This window comes from Colobus angolensis, unplaced genomic scaffold (assembly GCF_000951035.1).
Source record: "Colobus angolensis palliatus isolate OR3802 unplaced genomic scaffold, Cang.pa_1.0 Scaffold104, whole genome shotgun sequence".
NCBI lineage: Eukaryota > Metazoa > Chordata > Mammalia > Primates > Cercopithecidae > Colobus > Colobus angolensis.
This window is the reverse complement of record NW_012111364.1, coordinates 6,096,812-6,102,681: the sequence shown is the minus strand read 5'-3', so window position 1 is coordinate 6,102,681 and position 5,870 is coordinate 6,096,812. Positions and strand designations below refer to the sequence as shown.

The window sequence follows — 5,870 nt, the reverse complement described above, 5'->3', positions numbered from 1 at the left end:
CATGTTCTCACTCATAGGTGGGAACTGAACAATGAGATCACTTGGACTCATGAAGGGGAACACCACACACCGGGGCCTATTATGGGAAGGGGGGAGGGGGTGGGATTGCACTGGGGGTTATACCTGATGTAAATGACGAGTTGATGGGTGCTGACGAGTTAATGGGTGCAGCACACCAACACGGCATAAGTATACATAAGTAACAAACCTGCACGTTATGCACATGTACCCTAGAACTTAAAGTATAATCATAATAATTTAAAAAAAATTAAAAAAAAAGAGATATATATGGGGGCTAAGTCATATATTTGATCTGTTACATAACAAATAGAAACAGAACAAGAACGGTATTAGTAAATATAGTCAAGGGAATACAAAATGTCTTTAATTCCTTAGCATCAGAATATGTGGTTTCATGCATTCTCCATAGACTATTGAAAGCTTTAAGATATATATATATACACATATATAAAGGACAAATAAGAGAAAACATCAGGCTTTTTATAAGTTCTGAGTTAGGTGATTACCTTTCCTGTCATGTTTCCTACATGAAGCTACAATATTATTTTGCTGCACACATTCTCAAATGAGGTCCTTTGTTGGGATATATATACACATACAGACATACATATATATGCTTTGAAGAAAAGACTCAAGTACTAGTGTTTACCCAGTAATAGCAAAGCCCTATTCACAACACCAACAAACACATAATTAATACAACTAAGTCCAAATTGTGCCAACTAGATTGTTATGTTGACCCTGCAGGACAATTTATTATATTTCAAAGCAACTATTAGTAGCATATGCAAACAAAATGTGTGATGGCTTCAATTTTAATTTGGAGTGTGCAGCTGGGTGTGTTGTTTACCTACTGTCTGTTAACCCTTCCTCCTTCTTACCAAAACCTGAATTTTTTTAGGTACTCACACCTCCCACAAATAGCTCAAATGACTTACAGGACACAGTATTTCTAACTGCCAGTATTTATTCCTGAAATGCTCATCCATCTATTATGACATTCAGTGGGAGATATTGCAAAAGTAGAGAGTTGAATATTTTTCCACATTATTTCCTAGTCAACTGGGTAATGTTCAAATTTAAGCAGCAAATGAGGCTTTTTATCAAATTCTAATAGTGCAATTTGTTCTGATGTCCACCCAGACATTCCAAGTGAGTCAAGGCCAGGTCTTGTTATGCAACCTTGTTATAAACAAGATATTTTTATAGTTCAGCCCACGCTTCTTAGCCTCATCTAATATTAATCTTCCCAAGCCCTAGGAATATTGGCAATGTTTACATTGCTGACAAGGAGCTTAGGAACAACACTGCCCCAGTATTACCATCTACTGGATAGGGGTGCTATCATGAGATTGACATTTGATGACATTCATTCGATGATGATAACACCATAAGATAGATATTAATTTTGTTGTTTTAAACAAATGTCCAAATACCCTGGAAAGTGCTCAGCTTTTAAGATGACGTCACATGCTGCTTCTTATGAGACTTCCACTATTCAAATATTTTTGGAACAACTCTGTAGAAACTCTGTAGAAGGTCAACTGGAAGCCACAGAAAGAGCTTGCTTTTTTATACACTATGTACAAAATGATAGTGACTAAAGCCAAGGTTGTCCACACAAATACTTAAGATATTTCACTTGTGACCAGTCCTAAACCATGCCATCTGGGTACAAACTAGAATTGCATGTTTCAACATGTTGACAGGGGTAGAATTTTGACATGAAAATATTTGTTTTACTTGAGGATTTTCAAACATTTTATCATTAAATAACTTTTTGAGGCAAGTTTCTTATATGGCTGTATTTACACCTTTGCTAACATCCTGTTTATTTTACTTGCTAACTTTTAGTCACTCATACGAGAATATAAGCTCCATAAAGCTATGGATTTTTTATTTTTTTATGTATTCCCAGTTCAGAAAACTGTGCCTAGTATATAGTAGGCACCCAAGTGCTATTTGTTAAATGGATGAGTGAGCAAATGAACCTAGAACACAGAGCTAGGACATATGCTCTACAAAGGAATACCTAGGATACACCCTGCCAAGTAGCCAGCAGGCATAGCACTAAGAACAAAGACAAAGAGCAAATGATCACAGCACATCTCTGGCTTGGTAACTTGACAAGGATTTCTGCATCTTCAGACTTAACCACAAGAAGCATCTTTATGTGCTGTGGCATTAGCATTAATATTAAAAGTTAATTCATTCTGAGAAATTGATAATCGCTGGTGTTCTTTGATTTTGGGGTAAGAGTTTCTAGATGTCCTAAAAGAGGATTCATGAATGATTACTGAGCATGACATCATGGTCATCAAATTATTTCATTCATAGTACTCAGGGAGACCCTAAAACTAAATTATGTAAAGTGCATCACTCAAAAATAAAAGTCAAAGTGTCTGGGACCTAGAGACGTCAATAACAGGATAAAAAGAGCTTGAAATAATGACTGAATTGGTAAAAAATCTTAAAAGGTGAAACTGAGATCCACATATTTGAGATATAGAATTTATATCCAATTGATGGTGAGGTAAAAAATGGAGAATAAAAACCACATCTCATAATAATGTACTACTAAAATAAGTAAATTTTATATAGGTCAATAAAAAGTGTGTCAAGAGATAAACAAGAAAGTGCTTAATAATATCAATTCATTCAAGTATGAGTGACAATCATGTCAGTTTTGTTTTCTGACAGTTGCAGCTTGCTTTACAATTAAGATATTAAAAAAATAGTATGAGGTAGATCATATCCTTTTCATCTTCTTTACAATATACCTGAGAAAGAGTACTTCTTACCTTTTGCAGTAAGATCAATCAACAATGACACCTAAGTAGCTGCCATTGGTAGACATGATTACAACATTTTTCACGTGGCTCCTTCACGTCCTCCTTAGTGGCCAATTCATAAGGGCATATCACATAGCACCAATCACATTTCCTTCATGAAGTCGCCCTTTCTCACAGTAAGGTGCTTACCCTTAAAGTCTCCAGCTAACATCCTAGAGGATACTGTTTCTATATCACTACCTTGAAACAAAACAAAACAAAAATGTATTCAGCAAATTTACACTTTATTACAGGGCTAGACCCTTTGGCACAAGTTATTTTATTTTAATCTTCACTACTTTATGAGCTAGAGATTAATAGCACTGCTTTATGAATTATGAAGTTTAGTGGTTGTGACTTGCTGAAGGTTAGACAGTTGGACCATCAGCTTGGCTGTATTGATCCCACATCTTTAAGTTCACAGCTTTTTATACTTTTCCCAGCAGTCTTCTTACTGAACTTCTCAAAGTTGTTCTGTTCTCAACAACACACTTTCACATTCTGTATTATTGTAGTGATTGTTCAATGAATATCTGGAATAAGTTTTCCCAAGAGTCAAAAATAAGTTAAAGACCTAATTTACAAATGACAACCCCCATAGTATGAGAAATAAAATAGCTTGGCCACAAGTGTGAAAGACCATTTCTTCTGAAAAACGACAGTCAGCACACACAGACAAATGATTAGTCCTCCCTGATTCGTATGCAGCTAGTAGCTTGTCTGAACCCTTCAGGTTATGACCATGACACTGGGATACATTTGATTTGCTTCTTAATTGAAAATCACATGGTAATGATGGCCAAGTTCCGTATAGCACAATCTCATCATCTCTCAGGGGCAATCAATGACTTCAAAGCTGTCTGGCACTAATAGAAGAGCACTCAAATAGCTTTCAGGAGAACACAATCACTGCCTTTCTCTTTTCTAATTTTTTAGCACAATAGTTTAGAACAATGTAGGGGAAAGCATGTGACTGGAAGAGACGGAGTTTTTAATTTTTTTTTTTTATTTTAGTTCTATTACCTTCTAACTGGGTTACCTTGGGCAAGTCTCTTAACCTCTCTGGGTCTATATGTAAGAACTGGAGATAATGATACTTGACCTGCCAACCTCACAGGGCGGTTAGGAGAATCGATTGTCAGAAGGTGACATGTAAGTGTTGTGCAAATGTAAAAGGTTGGGCAAGGAAACCTGGAGATTTTCAATCAAGAACCTGACTTTTAGTGTCCCCTTCTATTTTTTATTCTACCTTAATATTCTAGTGAGGAAAATCACCCATGTCAAATTCCACAGATAACATTGTAACATTGATTTCATCCCCTTTCTCTATACTTATATTTTAAAAAAAGATATATGCTGTTAATATAAAATTGGATTCCTTGTTTAGAAATGTGATTTGTCACCCCCTGCTCCAGCACCCCTGGGCCGTGCACCCCGGTCCCTACCAGGTGAGGATCTAGCTCCACTCCTGCTCGCCTGCCGGGCGGTGGAGACCTCGAAATGAAGACAACCTGAGTTGTGCAATATTGGGCCTGCCTCCTACCCTCGCTGAGCCTCAGTTTGCTGGCCCCGCTGGTCCATGAAGTGGGCCTGGTCACGAAGCGTCCCATCGCCTTCGGGCTCAAAGTCAGGGGCCGCTGCCCCTTTCAGACCGCTGTTTAACGACTTTGGGCCGCCTTCCATGGGCTTTGTACAGGAGATGAAGTCACCAGCACCCAGGGCTCCCAGGACACCCTACAAGGACCTGCTGTCGGTCATAGAGGAGATAAGCAAAGAGATCCGGCCCACCTATGCTGGCAACAAGAGCACCATGAAGGGCCTGAAGAGAGGCATCATCCATGTCCGGGCCCTAGTCGGAGAGTGCCTGGCAGAGACAGAGTGGAGCGTCCGCACGAAACAGGAAGCCCCTCGGCCTCAGGGTCTGAACCTTTCCTGGCCATTGCAGAGCACCCGCTTCTCCCTGGCCTTCATCCCGTGCTGCACTAGCCAACCTGGACTTCCTGTCCTGTATCACTTGGTGGGTGCCCTCCAGGAACCAAGGGGCGGCTCTCACTCAAGGTGGCAGCACTAACTATGCCCCCCTAAAAACAAGAGTTAGCAGTGAGGTCCCGGTGAGTGCCACCCATGACCTGCCAACAGTGTTGCCCACTGGAGCTTTCTGTGGCCCCACTACGCAGCTCTTCCCAGCACTTCTCCCACTTTGTCCTGAGCCTCCTTCTCTCCCAGCAGGGGCTCAGGCCTGGCACCTCTCTGCCCCATGTCCTAGGCCATAGTGACTCTTTTCTCAGTGTGTCTTTTGCTAAATATGCCCTTTTCATATTAATAAAAGATGATTTGGAGATGTGCTCTCAAAAAAAATCTGATTTTTCACTTATCAAGGACATTTTGCAGATTATTAGTCTGTGAAAACAAATATTCCACTGAATAAATATTTAATTTCTGAACGTTAAGGTTTTCAACTTTTAACCATTATCAATAATTATATGATGACTGTCCTTTTACGTAAATTGTTGCCTGTATGAGTATTGCTTTATGATTAATTCTAAGTGGGATTTGTGTGTTAACAATTTTAATATTTGTAAGTCTTTTGTTACAGATTTAAAAATTGCTTTCGTAAAATTGTATAAATGTAAACTCCCAAAGACTGTGAATGAAGCTCTCTATCTTACGTCACCCCCACGAAAGTGAAACATCTTATCACACACAGCACAATACAAAACAATACACGGCATCTGCAGAGATGGGGAATACAACAATGGTTTGTAGTAAAATCTCAGGTTAGCAGTAAACACTTTCATGTGGCTATCAGATGTGTTCCAGCAGCCTGTGGTGATAATACTTAAGGGACTCAGAATTTGCATCTTGTCTCTGATTATTTACTTATGATAGATTTCTAAATATAAATTCATTGGAATAAAAAATACATGAACAAGTTTTTTGAAATCCTCTTTATACATATAAACATTCTCACATTGCTTTCCACAAGCTCATGTTTGTTTAAGTTTCCACAAATGATAT

The 5,870-nt window shown here is 38.7% G+C and overlaps 1 pseudogene; it reads left to right on the top strand.

Moving 5' to 3' along the window:
• Positions 1-4,266: 4,266 nt before the first annotated feature.
• Positions 4,267-4,923, top strand: LOC105512860 (annotated as a pseudogene).
• Positions 4,924-5,870: the final 947 nt, after the last annotated feature.